Here is a 22,092-nt window from a genome sequence, read left to right on the forward strand (position 1 = left end):
GAGCATTCTGGAGCTCAGTAGGAGTTAATTCATCTGGTAGTAAAGATAAACACAAGTATTCATTGATTTTGATCCCCATTTTCTCCAATCAAATAGAATAAAGGAGTCTGAGAAATTTGGGAAGTAAGCTCACCTTTGAAAGTAACTCAAACAGCAAGACGAAAGGGCCACTCAACACCATCAAGGACTTTGTCTGCTTTGATGAACACAGCCACCCTCGCTTTCCATTTCCCCTTCAGAATGTTTAAAATGTTAAGCAACCATATGTTATCTACCCATTGTCAACCTCAAATAAGCCACATCTGGTCATTGTTAACCAAATTTGGTATTATTTAAAGTTTGAGAATTTTGATGAAAATCTTCATGTCATTATTAACAAATGATGGGGCTTGTGAAAACCATGTTAGCAATCCCATCAGATTTCATTAACATAAAACATTGCTTTTCCTGGTTTATGAATTACCGCGAGAGAAACCCTAGAAAGATCTGGTGAAAGAGCCTCTATTTCTCAAGGAATAAAAAAATTCTGTTTAAAATAGATGAAACCATACCAGACAAATTTCACTGAGAACTTTTCTGAATAGAGTGCATTACCTGACTCTGTCTTTGCATCAACCCCTTCTCTGAGGGAGCTCAGAGCTTTCTTATAATTGTTCTCCACTACTGAGAGAGCAATTTGATCCAAGAATGTGTCTAGCTGTAGAGAATTCTTAACTGAGGCTGAACTGTAGACATTACTGCAAAATTTCTCAAACATTCCCATTAATACTCTATTGTTCTTAGTAAGCAAATCATCTTAGTAAATTTCCCCAGTATGAGCCTTAAGCCTCTTATAGTTGACAACTTGACAGCATTAACCAATTTTCCCCCCTTGTTACCATACTCACACAACTCTCATGTGGTATACATGAATGCCCCCTCCATCCAGAGCTATCTGCAGAACACCTAACGGACCCCTGTGTCTTTTAAGAGCTTTGTCAACTCCATTACATCCCACTCCTCCTTTTATGTTCAACATCCAGCATTGTTTCTTCTTCCAAGTGTCAGGTTTCTATCTGTTGCTATTTTGTGTAATGCAAAGTGAACAAAATTATCTGGGTTCTCTTACATTCATTTGCAGCCCAGAACAAAGTCAGAGAATGATCCCTCTTTTCAACAATCTCCCACAAATTATTCTATGACAAATTTGAGTATATAAGGAACCTCCATACAGCTAAGTAGAAAGCAGTTATTTCCCTAAATGAAGCTTGCTTACTACTGCACAAGTGATTACAGATATAGTATAAGAGATCAGTGATCTGACATTTCCATCTTGGATTCTTCTGATTTTAAAGCCCATGCAGTCAGGACAGAAGAATTAAAGAAATAACTAATATGATTCTATGTTCTATGGGGAAAGAAGGTATATTACATTCATTTTATATTATTTGAAAGATATATTCCATTCCTCGTGCTGTAAAGATTTACAAATGTTGCTGGTTTAATTTGAGTTAAGTCTTTTTTGACTTTTTCTTACAGTAGCTGATTCAGTCCTAAGGGGACCAATCTATGCAGGTCATCATCCAACATAACATTAAAATCCTGGACTATCAGATGGATAATAATAATAATGCAATATGGACAGTAAAAGTTTATTTAAAAAAGGTCTTCAATTGGAGTTTTATTGCTTCCTGAAAGGAAGCATCAATTAAAATATTACCTTGGTAGATTAACTCTTTGAGATACAGATCTCTCAGGATACTTTTTAATTGGATATAGAAGCAGAGTGAATGTCTTTGGAACTGTTTGTACATTTTGACACCTTTACATCTTTTAAGGAGTCCATCCTGAAATATTTTGACACTTAGAAGCATATTTGATTTTTGATTTAAGACAGACTGCAAGCCACTTGAAGAAGTTAGGGCTGCAAACAGCTTTAACCAACCCCTTGATTGTTCTGAAATAAAAAACTTCCAGAGCACTCATTTTTAGTATTTCTGTAACCACTGAATTTATAACTATCATAGACTCCTAAGCCCTGACCCATTTTTAACTGGTAGGATTTCTTATTATAAAGGCCGTTTTAAGCCTGGCCTCTACAACTCATTGCGTTACTTAATCCAGACATTTTAGCCTCCTTTGTGAACATACAAAGCTGAATCCTCCCTGTTTTTTCTAACTGATCAGCACAAGTTTGACTCTCGATATTTGATTTACTAAGATAAATCATACAAAGATGTTGATTAAGAAACTCATTGTTAGTCACTTAGCAAGCTGTGTTCCATTCTGGTCACCTCATCTCATACAGGTTATAGCATGAACAGAAAGGGCCCATAGAAGGACAAAAAAAATATATTAGAGACCTAGAAAGTCTCCCATATGAAGAGAGATTAAAAAGAATATGGACTATATAGTTTACATAGAGCAGATGAATAAGCGGTTACAAGATAAAGGTATACAAAACAAAAAATGATTTAGGAACGATAAATTGGCAGCTTCTATTTTTTGTATTTTTTCTTATACTAAAAGGTGAAGTCATTTAATTCAATTAACTTTTGTTTCATCGCTTCATAGAGACTCTGGATAAGATTTCAGGGTTGTGGTGGATAGTCAGCTTAACATGAGCTCCCAGTGCAACTCTGTGGCTAAAAAAGGCTAATGTGACCTTTTGATGCATGAACAGGGTAGTCCTGAGTAGGAGTAGAGAGGTTACCTTTCCTCTGTATTTGGCACTGGTGCCACTGCTGCAGGAATACTGTGTGCAATTCTCGTGTCCACAATTCAGGGAGGATGTTGATAAATTGAAGAGAGTTCAGAGAAGAGCCATGAGAATGATAAGAGGATTAGAAAACAATTTATAGTGATAGACTCAAGGAGCTCAATCTGTTTATTTAACAAAAAGAAGGTTAAGAGGCAGCTGGATTACAGTCTATAAGTATCTACATGGGGATCAAATATGTAATATAGCAGAGAAAGGTATAATATGATCCACTGCTGGAAATTGAAGCCAAACAAATTCAGTCTGGAAATAAGGCATACATTTTTAACAGTGAGAGTAATTAACCATTGGAGCAACTTACCAGGGATCGTGGTGGATTCTCCATCGCTGGCAATTTTAAAATCAGGATTGGATGTTTTTCTAAAAGATACCCTCTAAGAATTAGTTTTGTGAAGTTGTGGCTTGTGATATATAGGAAGTCAGACTGGAAGATCAAAATGGATCCTTCTGGCCTTGGAATCTATTAATCTATTAGTCAAAAACTTCCGTAGTCTTTGTGCAGTCATGTACCAATGAAAATGATAGAATTTACAAACTGGTGATTGTGAGTGCCAGTGCAATTGATTTGTGCACAGAAATGGAAGCTGATTTGGAACATTTAGTGTTGCCTATGAATTGTACACCTAAAACTGCTAACTTTAGCCATCATTTGGCACACAGTTGCACTTACAAACTGTAACATTTTTTACTGGTGATGCTTAAGAGCCTCACTCTATATAGTTCAACGATAATATAACAACAACTGAGTGGTCTTAAGACCGTTGCCAATTTTTATAGTATGCAAGTTCACATTCAATAAAATTAGGTACCCTAATTGAACATTTAAATGAAATTAAGGTATTTACACATATATGTAGTAGTGAGTTATAAGTACTCTATTTGCAATGCTTTATTCTCCATTATTTACTTATTACTTATCAAATTATATTGATTAATTTTACTTTAAATTTCCATTGTATGGTGGGGAAAAAGAGGAGGGTCAAATGGCTCAGAGCATTGGTTATGGTTCTAGAACATCTAAATTCTAGGTCTCACCCAAGAATCTAACACTGGTTGTTAGTGTCTGGCTTTTGTAGTATGTGTTTAGTAGTTTAAGTCCATTTCCTAGTGGACAGTTATCTAGATCCAAGCCCCACGACTACAGAGACTGTTAACTTCTCACCCCTGCTAGTTCTCTTTTATGGTACATTGTTGGCTAGTGTGAGGAAGTTTTTGCCGCTACTCTTTCTGTGAATAAATAGGGTATTTTGGCACTTTTCAGAGGAACTTAGGAATTGACATATGGGATAAGTTGAGACAGAGAGAAGCCACCTGTCCCCAGGGAAAGTTTACCCCTCGTCCCCAGTAGTTAGAATTTGTCTTAAACCCTGAAGCATGAAGGTTTATATTTTTAAAAAAAAAAAAATATTTTTTTAATATTTACTATGATAACTCTGGGTAATCTTTTTATCCACACAGATGTCTAAACCTTTTTTGAATGCTGCCAGGCTGTTTGCCTATCTTCCTATTTTAGGTACTTATATATTCCCCCTTACCATAGTATCTGAGCACCTCACAATCTTTAATATATTTATCCTCACAACATACCTATGGGTAGGGTAGTGTTATTACCTCCATTTTATACCTGGGGAACTAGGCACAGAGAGAATAAGGTGTGTAGACCTCTTAGCATGGATATAAATAGCAGTGTAGACCATGAGGCGTGGGTTAGGTGAATAACACACCTGACTGGTGTGGGTATGTACTCAACTCAGCTCTATACTTGTGCCAGCCATGCTTCCCTGTCTACACTGCTGTTATTAGCAGTGCCATGTCCAACTGCCTCCCTGCTGCTGGCGCCTTTCCCCAACACAGGGAAAGACTTGGGCAGTGAGGAAAAGCTCCGGCAGCTCCCTGCTGCTAGAGCTTTTCCTCACCACGGGGAAAAACTCCGGCAGCAGCAAAAGGCTGTGGTAGGGGAAAGGCAGTGAGGAAACACTGAGCTTTTCCCTCCTGCCTCCCCACTGCTAGAGCCTTTCCTTGCCTCGGGTGATGGGTCAGTCCCGCTTCCCATCCAGTCCTTGGTGCTGAGAGGAGCTGCGGTTGCACAGAGTGGGTCTGTCATTCTGGAGGGGCAGCTGGGCCAAATTTGAGTGGCGTTGCAACCTTGTGCCAGATCGCAGTGCTACTCAAAGTTGGCCTGGACACCCCTCTGTCTGAAACACTAGTTAAAAAGCATCCCTGTTGGCAACCCTAGGTGAAGGTGACTGGTATAAGGATCTGATGGTGAAGAGGGGTGAAAGACTGGGACTGGGACAAGGACAGGCTGGAGGAGCCAGGGCAGAAGAAGTCAAAGTTGTGGTAGAAGTTTCGATAACTACTAGCGTTCTTTCCTCTCAGAACCTACACTAGAACCTTCAGTCTCAACATTCCTCTGCTGTCAGCAAATATTTGTGAAATCCACTGGCAAAATGTGTGCCTTGTCTCTCTCTCTGTCTTGTGGCTGGCCCACATAGAGAATGACAACCTATTACTGCTACCAGTTACTCTGTTAGCCCACGTGTCAGGAGTCTGTGATGTGAATCTAAGGTTCCAATCCTGCTGATGAGCCGTGTGGGGTTTGATTATGGTTCCATGAGATGGATTTTTTTTTAGTTTGCTTTTTAAAATAACTAGGAAATTGCATACAAAAACTACATTAAAAGAATATGAAGGATGCACAATCAGGTAGTTAAAAGTTAGGAAGGGCCAGAATTAACATTATTAACACAGGACATCTGACTCATTCAGTGTACAGCATGGATGTTGCTTGCTGAATGACTAGCTGCTCAATATTTTGTTTTATCCTCATTGTTTGGTGTGTGGCCCTGGGCCTTATTTACTGCACACTATTCAAACACAGTATTGGATACAGAAATATTAATTTCCTTATGGGCTTTTCTTTGATGCTCATCACTGTAGCATCTGAGTGCTTCACAAACTTTAATAAATTTATTTTCACAATTTTCACTAATTTTGGGTGCCTAGTACGAGATGACTAGTGCCTAATTTTTTTCAGAGAACTTATGGCACTTTTGTTCAGAGCACAATTGCTCAGCATTTCTGCAAATCAGACCCCCCAGGTGTCTCAAGGTGGGAACCCAGAAAGTGAGTCTATCATTATATAATGTGTACGTTTTATGACACTGTGTATATATGTATGTGTTTCAATTAAACAGTGTTGCATATATGACTGTAAGAGATGAATTATGTCCCCAACAGTCTCTTATACTGTAAGTGATTTTTCTCAGCTGAGGTAATCAACAGAGTCGCTACCTTTTTGATTATTTGCCTGCATCTTTGACTTGTTCTCTGCTTTCGATTGTTCATAGTTCAAATGTTTTCATTTACTCTGTGTAGTTACAGTTTTTTAAAGAAAGCAGTATTCTACATTGATTTTTTTCTGAGGGCATTTTCCTTATTAAAGTGAATTTAGTCTTTCTGAGAAGTGCCAGCCTGACAGCCCCGCAGCCTGAAGTCCTATCTCCACAGAAATGGTGGCTTAAACAACTCTGCAACTTCCTTTACCACTCTTCTAGGATGCCTATATGCTGTTCAGGATGGGGAGGCAAAGCCCTGCAGGAGAGAGAAGATAGTTCACTTTTCATGTGCATTCAATACTTGGCCTCTCTGAGACTGTCAGCAAGGGAATTAATTATAATGATTGTTTTATATCTGTTAATATGTGTTATGTTCTGATTGCTTTTGAGATACCAAACATGTAGCTCTTGCTTTGTATTTATTAGGCATGGGAATCTATGCAGTAGCAGCATTTACCTTCGTAGACTGGGCAAATTAATTCCTGTATAACCCGCACACAAATCTTCTCCAGTGTCAGAGGTTTTCAAAACAGTCTAGGGAATTTAGACATATATCTTTCTTTCATTTTAATGGACCATGTCTTTCTAAATCCTCTAGACTGGTTTGAAGTCGCCACCAAAACATTCTCTTTTGCTTCTTTAAATTAGTAGTGAGGAGACTAGTTTAAGCAGTTTGTGGCATTCAGGTATGGTGCTGCTTACATTACTCACCTTGTGATTACTGCTTTGAGGGGTTCAATAATTTTCTGGAGGCTTTGAAAGCCCTACTGAAGCAGACACTGTAGGTCACATGGCTCAAAAATTGATATTTATATACCATGCAGAGCCTTAGTAATTAATACTGACCTTTAATTACAGCTTTGTTTACTCATTTAAATGTTTTCTATGGAGCACCCTTTTCATTTAATATTTTATCTATTAAAAGTAAACACAATGCAGGAAAAGGCAATGCCCTAACTGTTTCATTTGAAAGCTCCCATAAAATTTAGAAGATATCAAAAGTATTTATTATCCTGTTTTTCATTAAGTGAATCAAAGGCAAATTTATCAGTGTTCTTTCTAAAATTCTGTACCTAGCCTTTCTTGATTAGGAAACATTTTGATTTTTTTTTTTTTATTTTGAAGCATTGTAATTCTGCTGGCTTTCATTTCATACATGGGACATATGAACACTTAAAAAAAATGAAATAAAGGTATGGTCTCTGTCTCCAAATAATTTGCCTAGTAGTATGTTTCTCTCATTAGTCACTAGTCAATCTTCAATGGGGTTAATCTGTGTACAGTCACTTCGTTTTGGGGTCATCTGGAGCACCACTTGGTCACAGCCTCAGCTGAAGTAGGTGAGTGGGTGGAGAAAGCTTCTTAAACAAAAGAGCAGATGTTAATTTATAAACTTCTTAGCCTTCCAAGGCACAAAGTGTCTTCCTTGTGTATTCGTGTGTTCATGTTTTTGCACAGGAAGATAGGCAGCAACGGACAGAATTATTAGACTGAGACTAAAGTTAAAACTAATGTCTTAATTAGTAGGCTGAAACTGATAGAGGGAAGTGTAGGCAGAAATAGAAAATTAGGATAAAAGTGACATGTGGGCAGTGCAAAGCTCTCCGCATGGTGTGTCAAACAAAAAGAAAAGCTATTTACTCTAATTTAAGCTTATCTAAAGCATCATACTGTATCTGAAATGCTTGTTTTAATCTTATTTTATCTTTCAACATGTAATATTTATACACGCTTGTAACAGTTAAACCGCTTTTAATGGATGAATTTTCATTTAAAAGTAAAAAAGATGTTCTCTGCTTCAAGCAGCAGGTGTGTTTTTAATCTTTAATAGGTCACCTTCCCAAGTGCAAGCAGGCAAGCTGTTATTGATCAAAGAGGTTTTGTTGGGTAGCTCTCAGATTATTGAGTGACAAACTTTATTGAATTTGACTTAACAGAAGTCAGAAGACAGCTGAAGCATAAGAGCTTGCACTACCATCAGAGTCATTTTACGACAGCCAGGGAGCAAAGCTCAGAGATGGATACTGAGCTCTTTGCTAGCCCTTGGAGATTAACTGAACAGCCTTCCTACCAATTCCCAAGCCTGTCAGCAGAACCAATTAGATTTTCAACCAGTAGACAAGAAGGGTGGCACTTGGGGACCTTTTTGCTTTAGGTCGAAGGCTTTTCAGACTGCGATGAGATGACATTGATGATGACACATTGAGCATTGGTTGGTTTTAAGACAAGTTAAATTAGCAGTCTTGAAATGATTCCAACTGTCTCCTGACTTCACTGTTGCCATATTCAGTGGATCCTGTCAGAAGCAGGTTGATGACTTAATAGTCTTTCTTGAGTGGATTTGAGCACTTTGGCTGTGTGTTTATGTGTAGTTGTCATGCTTAAAATATTCATATGAAGGTTTGAAATATTTATTTGAAGGCGCCTTCTGCAGAGTTCAGCAGTAAGGCTCTCAGTGATTCTGCCTACTTTTTTTTTTTCCCCCCTTTTTGCTGCTCTAAGCAGTTATTTCTAAAAACTGCCTTTAACTGTATCTAATCTGTATTTGATGACATTGTTTCTTGTAGCTATCGATCACGTTGTGCACTTAAGAAGTTTAAGAGTTTATTTGGCATTTTACTTTCAGAGCTCAAACCTACAACTGCAAATCCCACCTGTATACACATTACTATAGTTCTGAGACCATTTCAGATCAGGAAGGGTGTATTCATCTTGTACTATCTTGTAATCATTTTGTAACCTTTGATTCTAATCCAAACAGGTTGGGTTAGATACTGAAGAAAGGGAAATGGAGAGGAGAGAGGAGTGTAAGATGAAGTCCTATAACAATTAAATTGCCTCAGGCTCTTGAAGCAAGTGAACAGGATATCACTGAGAAGCTATTCTTTGTATTTTAAAAGGACGTGGTATTTACAGAAATACTTTGTCTGAATGGATTGGCCCTGGTATATTTTAAAAGGAACTCAAGAGATTAATTTCAAGAAAACATCTGTACATTAAATGTTCAGTTTGTTGTAAGAAATTTTAACCACGCAGAAACAAACTTGCAGTTTAATCAACATTTGAATTTGTTTTACTACAATAAAAAATAATGTGCTTCTAACATTGCACATTTTTAAAATGTCAAGGTATTAAAGATTAAGGGTAATATTTTCATATCTTGATGCCTGAAATTAGGCTCTGAAATCCATATTCAGGCACTAAATTTAGGCTTTTAAATCCATAATTAGTCACTAAAATAAGGGCCTTAATATGAATTTAAGAGCTTGACTTTAGGCACTCCTAGTAGGAAAATGTTCATGTTATTTCCATAGCCTTTGTAGGCTTACCGATGACTCTGACTTTGGTTTTGCAGTGAGAAAGCCCCCCCATACACACATCTTTTTTTTAAAATTATGACTTAGATAAAAATATACCTACATTTTGCAGAAATTAATTTCAAGTACTTTCCCAAGCATTGGCATGATTGTGCTACAAGAAAGCTGCCTGCCAGTCAAAAGGACATAAATTGATGTACATACCCAAACAACAATTTTCTGTTTATTTAAGAAGTTATACTATACTATTCAGCGTAGTAGCTGAGTAGCTAACAAAAAACTTGACATCGCCAAGATATAAGGGCCTTCCCAGGGAATGTCCAGCTGAGGCGCGAAGAAGAGGATTTTGTTGTTGTTCTATTGCTACCTTGTTTCTCTTGTGGCTGAGCAAAATATAAATTGGAAAAGTGTTTTACATTTTGCTCTGAAAATGCAGTCCATCTGATCTCCCATGGAACTGCATTCTAAGGTCTTGAGCCAGCTGCTGAGCAACTTTTGTATCCTGATCTCATGAGTGTTATCAATATTGATGAGATCATAGTTGGATGCAGAGGCAGGGTGGTCGGTCTAGATTGAACCTTGGGTGGTAAGTCAGTGACTTGCTGTGTGTGGCATGGGTCAAGGCATTTTACCTCTTTGCCTCAGTTTCCCCATTTGTAAAATTAGGATATTATCTTTACGCCAGACTGATGTTATAAGGGTCATTTAGTCAATGTTTGTAAATGCTTTGGAGATTGTGTTCTATAAATGTTTAAAATAATAATAATATTTCCTGAGTAATATAGCTTTCCTGGAGATTGTTGCCACAGAGAGAGAGAGAGGACATCACTTAGGTTGTCTGGGACAGTTCCATGAAGAGCTTTAAAGATTATCTCCAAGCCTTTGGATATGACCTTGTATTTCATAGGGTGCCAGTGCTATGAATGAAACTCTAGGATGATGTGCTTGCTGCAAACAGTGTTGTGAGGAGGTGTCCTGCTGTATTCTGGGCCAGTTCAAGCCTTTGTGTATGGTCAGAGTGTTTATAATATCAGTGCTTAGCTTTTATATGCACCACTTTCCATATATGGCAAAGCTCTATAAGCTTTGTTATCCCTATTTTAGAGATGGGGAAAGAGGCACAGAGGGGTGAAGTGGCTAGCTCAAGGTCATGTGTCAGTGGCAGAGCTGGGAATATAACTTGGCCTTCCTCCTAACTGTTAGTCTTGTGCTCTATCCATTAAACCATCCTGCTTCCTAGGTATAGAGTTCATAGATTATAAGGCCAGAAGGGACCATGTGGTCCTCCAGTCTGGCATCTTGCATAATACAGACCATAGGACTTCCTTGAATTGCTTTTTAAAAAACAGCCAGTTTTTTTATCTAAAAATTTCGAGTGGTAGAGAATGTAACACAACCCTTCTTATTCAATATTCCCCTGGATTATTGCGTACATCCAATGATTGCACTAGCTCTTTTGATCACTGCATCACACTGGGAGCTCATGTTCAGTTGATTATCCACTGTGTCCTTTCAGGTCTTTTTGCGAGTCACTGTTTCCCAGGTGAGAGTCCCCCATACTGTATGCATGGTCCATATTCTTTGTTCCGAGATGTAGGACTTTACATTTGGTCATTGAAATGTAGATTGTTTGCTTGCACCCAACTTGATCCAGATCACTATGTATCAATGACCTGTCCTCTTCATTATTTACCAGTCACTCAAGCTTCATTGGAGTAGGGACTTGAACTTGGGTTTGCTACATCCCAGGGAGTGCCCTAACCACTTGGCTATAGAGTCAATATCTCTGGGGTAGCTTCAACAGGAGATTGAAAGAGAGCTCTATCCTAGACTACTTAATAGTGGTTAGAATGGTTAGAAAACACACCTGTGGTGTGGGAGACCCAAGTTCGTCACTATTTCAGATTCTCCAAATCAGGCAGAGTGGGGATTTGAAAATAAGTCTACCACATCCCAGGTGAGCCTCCTGACTATTGTGTATCTTGGGAAACCCCCCACCCCATTTTCAGCCAGAAAAATTCAAATCTGGTTGCCTCCAGCTGTCTTTTGTGCAGGGCCGGCTCCAGGGTTTTTGCCGCCCCAAGCAGCCAAAAACAAAAAACAAAAACAAAAAACCGTGATCGCGATCTGCGGTGGCAATATGTCGGGAGGTCCTTCGCTCTGAGTTGGAGTTAGGGACCGTCCACCGAATTGCCGCTGAATAGCTGGACGTGCCGCCCCTCTCCAGAGCGGCCGCCCCATGCACCTGCTTGCCAGGCTGGTGCCTGGAGCCGGCCCTGCTTTTGTGCAAGGCCTGAACAGGTAAATGCGCTCTGCGACACCTGCTGGATTAAGACCCGCAGGCATGATAGGTTGGGGAATGCCTAATTAGAGAATCTTGTTGGGGCTTCTGTGTGTGCTAGGTCACCGAGCATCTTGGCATCCTCAGGACTTTATGCATGGCTACTGGCAGAAACTTTGGTGCATAGGGACTTTACTGGTTTAAGTTTTAGCCTTAGAAGCGTATTTTTATTTTTGTTTGCTTGTAATTCTTTCTATCATTATTCCTTGTACTTGGTATTATTTAAACTTATGACTTTGGGTTTAATAAACTTATTTTACTTTTACTATAAACCAGTTCAGTGCAGTGATTGAAGAGAAGGGTGTATTAACTCCACTTAACCTAACAGTCTGCACTGTATTGTGTTTTTAAAGGAGCAATGAATTTAATAAGGTTCTGTGAGTGCTACAGTCAGAAGGAAGGGCTTCTACAGGACAGACAGTTTGGGGGAAATTCAGGACTTGGAGGTGTTGGGTCATTTACAGCAAAGTAACTGCGTGGTGGAAGTCAGAGCGTGACCTTCATGCTTCTAGGCGCGCTGTTGGTGTCTAGGCTGTGAGCCAAAGCACCATAGAATTTAGGGCACCCAGAGTTGTAGGACAGGCAGTGACACAACCCTTTTTATGGTCTGGGTTTAACCCCAAAATATCACAAGCCCTTAATCAAAATGTCGTATGGTACCAAATCAAATGCCTTGCAGAAATCTATTACATCAACACTATTACCTTTATCAACAAAATTTGTAATCTCTTCAAAAAGAAATATCAAGTTAATTTGACAAGATCTATTTTCCATGAACAATATTGGAATGGAAAGTATTTCATCATCGTCATCATATGACATGACTATATCATCCTGCTTTTTCCTAAATACAGAACAGAAATATTTATTGAAACACCTGTCTCTTTTGTATTATTATTGACAATGTTACCATTTACATCTTGTAATATATCAAAACCATTATTAGGATTCATGTTGCTCCTACTATACTTATACCTTATTGACCTTTAACTGTATGCCCATTGAGGTCTCCTTGTGTCCTTTTGCTTCCCTTATTAATTTTCAACAATTCCTAGCTTCTAATTTATAGTTCATTGCTATCAACTTCCTCTTTTTCCATTTGTTACGCTGGGTTTATTTTTAACCAGCATAGGCTTCTTTCTCCGTTTTGGAATTGTGGATTTTTGTGGCATTTAATAAAATATTCTGAAACATTTCCCAATTATTTTTCTGTTCAAATTCTTTCTCCCAGCTGACTTGGCTCCTGAGTGTTTTAAACTTTGTGAAATTGTCCCTTTTAAAGAATCGTGTGTGTGTGTGTGTGTGTGTGTGTGTGTGTGTGTATATATATATATATATATATATATATATATATATATATATATATATATATATATATATTTATTGGTTGACTCTTTATTCTTTTCGAACACAACAAATGTAATTAAGTCATGATCATTTGCATCCAAGCAATGACTAATTTTTAATTCTGAGATCAATTCCTATTTAGTGCCAAGACGAGTGTTGGATGCAATACTTTCTAAGTTCAGAAATTTCCATTTAGAATTTTTAGAAATTCCTAGAACATTTTAGTACTAACAGCATGAGCCCTCCAACATATGTCATTCAGAAGTCCCCTATGATAACAGCTTTTTCCCCTACACATTATATATTTGTGCTTAAGGACCTGGGCATCCTGTTCTCTATGTGATTTGTTGGTCTGTCACAGACACCAATTAATACCACATCTTATGCTTCATCTGCTAGGACTTGAATCCATAAGCATTCAAGATCATTTCTTTTTGAGTTGTCAGTGTTTTGGAAACAGGTAACATCATTTTTGAGATAGAGTGCCCTTCCCCTTCCTGTTTTGCTCACTCACTCCTTCCTTAATAGGTTATAACCCTTAACTTTAACATTTCAATCATGCAAATCTTCCCACCAGGTTTCAGGAATTTGTTGAATTTGTGTTCATAAATGAGCAATTCCAGTTCCGATTACACTGGTCTACAATTTTTGAGAAGTCGTCTGCTTCAGAGATAAAATGTGCTATTTATTATGTATTTTGATGTGCTGAATTCAAATATGACAATTAAAACAACTGATTGGCTACTGTTTCTAAGATATTTAAGTTTTTACATTTTATGTCTATGTATATTGTGTAGATAGTAGAGTTTTAATCATAAATTGTAAACCTAGGTCTTTTCATGTGTTTATGGTTGCTTTACATGATAATATTTCACCTGTCCTGTTTATGTAACACTTTAAAAATCAGCAAAAGGGTTATATAAATAAAATTTATTATGAAACAAAAGGCAAAAAACTATTCTGTACATAGTTTAGTCCTATTCAGTGTCTACTCGGCGCTTCTTGGCTTGTCTCTTGTATTCATTAAATGAAGCATCTTTTGTCACTGTCCAGCAATAGTCTGCAAGCATTGATGGGCTCCATTTGCCCTGATAGCGTTTCTCCATTGTTGCAATGTCCTGATGAAATCGCTCGCCGTGCTCATCGCTCACTGCTCCGCAGTTCGGTGGAAAAAAATCTAGATGAGAGTGCAAAAAATGTATCTTTAGTGACATGTTGCAACCAAGGGTTTTGTATGGCTTGAGGAGGTTTTCCACCAACAACCTGTAGTTGTCTGCCTTGTTGTTTCTGAGAAAATTTATTGGCACTAACTGGAAGGCTTTCCATGCCGTCTTTTCCTTGCCACGCAGTGCATGGTCAAATGCATCATCTCGAAGAAGTTCACGAATCTGAGGACCAACAAAGACACCTTCCTTTATCTTAGCTTCACTTAACCTTGGAAATTTTCCACGGAGGTACTTGAAAGCTGCTTGTGTTTTGTCAATGGCCTTGACAAAGTTCTTCATCAGACCCAGCTTGATGTGTAAGGGTGGTAACAAAATCTTCCTTGATTCAACAAGTGGTGGATGCTGAACACTTTTCCTCCCAGGCTCCAATGACTGTCAGAGTGGCCAATCTTTCTTGATGTAGTGGGAATCTCTTGCACGACTATCCCATTTGCAGAGAAAACAGCAGTACTTTGTGTATCCAGTCTGCAGACCAAGCAAGAGAGCAACAACCTTCAAATCGCCACAAAGCTGCCACTGATGTTGGTCATAGTTTATGCACCTCAAAAGTTGTTTCATGTTGTCATAGGTTTCCTTCATATGGACTGCATGACCAACTGGAATTGATGGCAAAACATTGCCATTATGCAGTAAAACAGCTTTAAGACTCGTCTTCGATGAATCAATGAACAGTCTCCACTCATCTGGATCGTGAACGATGTTGAGGGCTGCCATCACACCATCGATGTTGTTGCAGGCTACAAGATCACCTTCCATGAAGAAGAATGGGACAAGATCCTTTTGACGGTCACGGAACATGGAAACCCTAACATCACCTGCCAGGAGATTCCACTGCTGTAGTCTGGAGCCCAACAGCTCTGCCTTACTCTTGGGTAGTTCCAAATCCCTGACAAGGTCATTCAGTTCACCTTGTGTTATGAGGTGTGGTTCAGAGGAGGAGGATGGGAGAAAATGTGGGTCCTGTGACATTGATGGTTCAGGACCAGAAGTTTCATCCTCTTCCTCTTCCTCGTCTGACTCAAGTGAGAATGATTCTGGTGCATCAGGAACCGGCAGTCCTTCTCCGTGGGGTACTGGGCGTATAGCTGATGGAATGTTTGGATAATGCACAGTCCACTTTTTCTTCTTTGACACACCTTTCCCAACTGGAGGCACCATGCAGAAGTAACAATTGCTGGTATGATCTGTTGGCTCTCTCCAAATCATTGGCACTTCAAAAGGCATAGATTTCCTTTTCCTGTTCAACCACTGGCGAAGATTTGTTGCACAAGTGTTACAGCATATGTGTGGGGCCCACCTCTTGTCCTGATCTCCAATTTTGCAGCCAAAATAAAGGTGATAGGCTTTCTTAACCATAGTGGTTATACTGCGCTTTTGTGATGCAAAAGTCACTTCACCACAAACATAGCAGAAGTTATCTGCACTGTTCACACAAGTACGAGGCATCTCTGCTCACTTTGGCTAAACAGAAATGTGCCCCTTTGCAAAATCAAACACTGACAAATAAGAGAGCACGACACTGTATGATTTCTAGAGCTGATATAGGGCAATTTGTTCAGCAGAGTGATGTAAGCTTCGTTATGATTGCATCATCCATGACTTCTAGGAATAACATGATGCAATTCATATCATGTATGACACAATACCAGCTTCAGATTGCATCATTCATTGTTTTGCCTAAAAAGCAAGTACTGTCCAAACCCAGTCATAGATTTATTCATAGATCCAGTCAAAGATGTATTTTAGTCATTTCTGGTTTAAATTGAGATCCCTTCCCTTTATAACTCACTTATCCTCCGCCATTCCCAAGTCAAGGGTCGTATATACTGACCCAATAGCATATCTTGAAAACTAGAGCCAATCAACATCATTTTTGTTCTCAGTGACCCAGAATTAGTAAAGTTTGACTACATTTATTTCAGAAGCATTTTGGCTTTAGAGCAGTGTTATTTATTACTCAGGCTCCTAGCGTTGGTGTACAGGCAATTTAAATAATTTCTTCTCTTCACATCCCTTGGTGCCTTGATTACTTTTGTTCTCAGGATCATGATTTAGTTCTAAATGAGTGCCCATTTGTTCCCCTTTTCATCCTCCCCTTTACCTGTTAGTTTAACAGTTTCCTGACTAGTTTTAGCCAACCTGTCCCCTAGGAGATTGGTTCCCCTTCTACTGAGATGGAGGCCATCTAAACTGTACAACCTCAATCCCCATGCAAGGTGGACCAATATTCCATCAAACCAAAACCACTTACCTAGCCAATAGTTCACTTCCAGATTCTTCTGCCTTCTGTCTTCCTTCATTCGCAAGACAGGAAAAATCTCCAGGAAGATCAGTTGGACATTCTTCTACTTCATCACTCTTCTGATGTTCCTAAAATAGTCATTATTCTGTAAGGTATCTTGTGAAACAGTGTAATTAGTGTTGATATACACCATCACAATTGGATCCTTGCCTGTTGACTTCAGAAGCTTATCCAGTCTTAGAGTCACATCTCATGATTGGCTCCAGAAAGAAAGCACACCATCCTGTTATCCACATGTCCTTTGCTGAACGTTCTTCCCATACTTCTTCAAGGATTGTCTGCCTTCCTTGGACAATTGGAGATCTCTTTGCAGGCATGTTTGATTTGTGACAAAGTTCCTCCTCTGCCTTGGTGGGTCCTGCACTTTCTGGCAGATTTGCTCGCTTCAGAGGTTCAGGGCAGCCCTCAGTTTGGCCGCTTTTGCTAGAGGCTCAAACCTGTCGTTCACTCAGCTAGCCTCATCACTGGCCAGCATGGGGGAAACAGAGAACAATCTCCGCAGTCTCTGTTCTCCCACCTAGTGGGTCGGGGACAAGCCAGATCCCTTTCCAAATTAGACCTTCCCCTCTGGTGTGTCTCACAGACCAGGTCAACTCCTCCTATATCAGGGAGTTGGGGGGATGGGGGAACCCGGGCCCACCCTCTAACCAGGTTCAGACCAGGGCCCTGTGGATAGCAGCTGTCTACAACATCTCCTGTATCAGCTGCATGATAGCTACAACTCCCTGGGCTACTTCCCCATGGATGAAGTGATGGTGCTGTTAAAACAGGTCAGCTAAGGTGATGCTTTAAATTTCTCTCTCTTCTAGAGAAAGGGTCAGGTTAGGGCCTTTGATCTGCAACTGCATGCAGCAGGCTTCCCTGCTCCAGAGACCCCTGAAAGGAGGAGCGAAGTACGAGATGAGAAGCCGGTTCCCCAGTGGTGCTAATGGCAAATCAAGTACTTTAAGACATCTCTCTCTCTAGCTGAAAATGGGGTTTCCTGTGCCTTTTATTTCCCCTTCCCCTATAGTGGTCCAACATGTCACATATTTCAATTTTTGGGCTAGCACTCTAAAAAACTGTTATGATATTTTTAAAATAAGGGTCCTTCTAACAAGTAGCATTGCCTCATCCATCCTCACCAAACTCATACATACATAGTGGCTGGTCATTTAGATATTCCCTCCACTTCCCAAATGGCTGAGATGTTCCTTTGAGCAAGAAGGTGGGTGAGAGGCTCCCATCATGGAAGCTGGGATCCTGCCTGTCAGCAGCAGCAGAACTTGCTGCTTCTGCCTCCTGTCCCAGACATCATCAAAAGGTGAGGCACTGAGGGTAGAGTCATCAAAAATAACCTTAAAGCTGCACACTGTTTTTTTTTAGAAGTTGCCTTGCCAATTAAAGATTCCTGATTTGTAAAGTTGTTCGTGAGAGAAACATTATAATGACTCAGCCTGTATTTTTGGCAACAGCATTACTGAGGCGTGCAGCTGAGATTAAGGAACTTGTGTATGATGGTTTGGGGGATTGAATAAAAATATTGAGAGTCAGAAGTCTAAATTTACTGCCTAATCTAGTTACCTTTTATCAACAGCAATAGCTCTACTGACTGCATTCTTAAACTTAACTAAGGGACTCGTCGCGTGAAGTCCAGTGGAGTTTTGCCACTGACTTCTATGGGGCCAGGATATCACTCCGTATGTTTTAGTATATACTTTTAATACTGGATAAGTTAAAGGGGGGAGATAGTTATTTTCCAACCTTGGGCTGAAAACTCTGAGAGAGGGCAAAAGAGGAGGAAAACACAGTGAGGATTCTTTCATGAAAATTCCCCAGCATCATTTCACTGGAGGGAAAGCATGCCAAAGTTGATCCTTCCAAAAGGAACAAGCCACAGGACCCAACCAGAGACTTCTCAGGAGGCCATCCATATAGAGGCCCCACTCCCCTGCAGCAGTTCTGGCCCTCAGAGATGATCACACCCTGGTCCCTTGCAGTGGGTGCCTTGTGACCAGGTACTGTTCCTAGACATTCCTGCTCCTGTAACAAGATTATTGCCAAAATGGGCCTGACTTTGTAGAAAACAGAGGCCATTTTTATCCAAGTGTGGAATCTGCACTAAATACAGAAAATATAATGCATAACTACTGACATTACATGAGATGCCAGATTATCTTTGGTCTGAGGCTGGCACAGATATTTTTAAATTAAATGGGAAAAATTATCTCATTTATGGGGTACTACTTTTTTTTTTAAATTGAGCCCAATACATCAAGTAGCAATGTAATAACACATTACAAATTGTAGTTTGCTCCTAGTGGGGTTTCGATTGAGTTAATAAAGGATAACAGCCCACAATTCATCAGGAGGCACACTTTAGCATTTCAGTTCAAGCACACCATGTCAGGTCTTTTCTATGCTCAATCAAATGGATTAGCAGAAAAGTTAGTACAATGACCTTGATTTAGAAAAATAATCCCTGGTGGAGTCAATGGAACCATATTTAGCATTTTTAGACTATCACAATGTACCTCACAGTGTTTTTTGAGAGTCACTGGCACAGAGACTGATAGACAAAAGGAAATAAAGGTTAATGCCAACATCTAACAAGCTTCCTGAGCCAAAGACCATTAACAGAAAAATAAAGATCTACAGTTCAGGAAACTAGAACAGAAGATATAATACCAGAAATGCCAAACCATTACCCTGTTGGAAGACCCTTATATGCTAGATTGCAAACAGAAAGTGGTTGGCAAGCTGCTAAGGTAACAGTTTTCACATCAAGGTCAGATGTCATAGCCACCTTTGGGTTAGTTCCATCATAGGAAGAGAAGATCTCTAAATAAAACTACAGACACTGTTTCTGTTTCTTGGGGACATCTGGACTACCACTGACAGTGCTTGTGTGCTGACAGTAATAACACACACCCATGCATTCACTGACAATGAAAAACTCCAGGGGTGAAATCCTGGCCTGAAGAAATCTTGAAGAGCTCTGTGTAGCTTGAAAGCTTGTCTCTTTCACCAACAGAAATTGGTCCAATAAAAGATATTACCTCACCCACCCTGTCTCTCTAACGTCCTGGGACTAACACAGCTACAATAACACTAAAAATATATGTATTTGTTAAAATGGAGGATGCAACTGTAGCCACTAGCATATTGACAGGGCTATTAGCTTCTTTCAATCCTGAACAGTGTTATGTGAAGGGATGAAATGAAGACCTGTCTATCACCGGACCGTCTCTGTCACACTTCAATTACAAATATGATATTTGGCAACTTATAACCTGTTTTAACACTTGTGACTTGTGACCAAGTCATCATACAGCTAGTTTTATTTTACTTGTTTCAGCAATGTATTACAGTAGCTGGCAAGAAGAGAGAACTGATACATCTATGGCCTATAGCAAAAAACCAAGCAATTAGGAGAACGAGTATTGGATTACATCATTTTAAAGCAGATACATTGTGAGTGACCTGAGTTAACTTTCACACAGTAAATATTGCAACAGTTTTAATCTTTTCAAAACATCTTGTGTGCAAAAATTAATTATAATCTTGGTTGTATTATTTTTGAGACCCAGAAAAACATGAAAGACCATCCTTGAACAGCTTCGTGATAAGTAGAGATTATGTCATAACTGTCCTTTTGAAATTGAATTTATTTTCATTTAGCTTCATTATTTGCATGGTTAATAAGAGTAACCCCATCAAATATATGTAAAATTTCCATTCTCTGTATAGTTAACTTATTAAATTGTCTATTACTTAGAGGTAGCACTCAAAATGTGGCGAACATGTTTCAAACACAGAAGAAGATGCAGTCTCTGCCCTCAGGAGCATACAGTTTATGAAGCCAAAGACAGACAAAGGGTGGGAGAAAGGGATGTAACATACAGACAAAGTGATCCTTGTGGTAATAGACATGTCTTATTAGATGCAAGATTTTGTTGTTGTTGTTTGCAAGTTAAACACAATGGGGCAGATTCTTGGTTCCACTCTGGCCATTTTGTCCTGCTCAGACAAGGTAAAGGGCTTCAGGTCATAAGTAACCAGAACAGAATTCCACTGGTGGAGGGAAGCTCGTTGCTGACATAAAGATGACCGAGCTAGCACCTGTGCCAGCTACACCACCCCATATTCAGCTTAAGGGAGGTATTGTGGGTGGGGCAGGAGTGTGGAGAAGATCTGCTATGGCTTGCCTATGCTCACTAGCATAAGGTCCCTACTGGCATACCTTATGCTATTGGCATACATTAGTGCAGACCCTGAACTGCTCTAACTCCTGTTGGAGCTGTCCATTGTAAAACTTTAGAGCTGTATCCAGATCCTGGATGGGTCCCACAGCCCTGAGCTAATTGGAGTTCAGATGCAGGTCAGAATCATGCCCAAATTAAGTTAAAAGTTAAAAAATTACTTAGACAAGTTAGATGTCTTCAAGTCACTAGGGCCTGATGAAATACATCCTAGAATACTCAAGGAGCTGACTGAGGACATATCTGAGCCATTAGCAATTATCTTTGGAAAGTCATGGAAGATGATTCCAGAGGACTGGGAAAGGGCAAATATAGTGCCAAGGGAAATAAGGACAAATCGGGGAATTACAGACCAATCAGTTTAACTTCAGTACCGGAAAGATAAAGGAGCAAATAATTAAGCAATCACCTGGATGATAACAAGGTGATAAGTAAAAGTCAGCATGGATTTGTCAAGAACAAATTTTGTCAAACCAACCTAATAGTTTTCTTTGACAGGGTAACAAGCCTTGTGGAGGGGGTGTGTGGGAGTGGTAGATGTGGTATATCTTGACTTTAGTAAGGCTTTTGATACTGTCTTGCATGACCTTCTCATAAACAAACTAGAGAAATACAACCTAGTTGGAGCTACTAAAACAGGGGTGCATACCTGATTGGAAAACTGTTCCCAGACAGTAGTTATCAGTGGTTCACAGTCAAGCTGGAAGGGCATATCAAGTGAGGTCCCACAGGGATCAATTCTGGGTTTGGTTCAATATCTTCATCAATGATTTAGATAATGGAGGATAGGATTAAAATTCAAAATGATCTGGACAAACTGGAGAAATGGTCTGAAGTAAATAGGATGAAATTCAATAAGAACAAATGCAAAGTACTCCACTTAGGAAGGAACAATCAGTTGCATACGTACAAAATGGGAAATGACTGCTTAGGAAAGAGTAATGCAGAAAGGGATCTGGGGGTCATAGTGGAGCACAAGCTAAAGTGTAACACTGTTGCAAAAAAAGCAATCAGTCTGGGATGTATTAGCAAGAGTATTGTAAACAAGACAGGAGAAGTAATTCTTCCGCTCTACTCCATGCTGATAAGGTCTCAACTGGAGTATTGTGTTCTCAGTGCCACATTTCAGGAGAGATGTGGACTAATTGGAGAAAGTCCATAGAAGAGCAACAAAAATGATTAAAAGTCTAGAAAACATGACCTATGAGAAAAGATTGAGAAA

General features: G+C 39.4%; 1 protein-coding gene across 1 annotated transcript in view; it reads left to right on the forward strand.

Annotated features, from left to right (window-relative positions):
- CAMKMT (calmodulin-lysine N-methyltransferase) overlaps nt 1–22,092 on the forward strand; it is a 377,333-nt gene that overhangs the window by 231,695 nt on the left and 123,546 nt on the right. The gene's annotated exons all lie outside the window — the stretch shown is intronic.

Source organism: Emys orbicularis, chromosome 3 (assembly GCF_028017835.1).
Source record: "Emys orbicularis isolate rEmyOrb1 chromosome 3, rEmyOrb1.hap1, whole genome shotgun sequence".
Taxonomy (NCBI): domain Eukaryota; kingdom Metazoa; phylum Chordata; order Testudines; family Emydidae; genus Emys; species Emys orbicularis.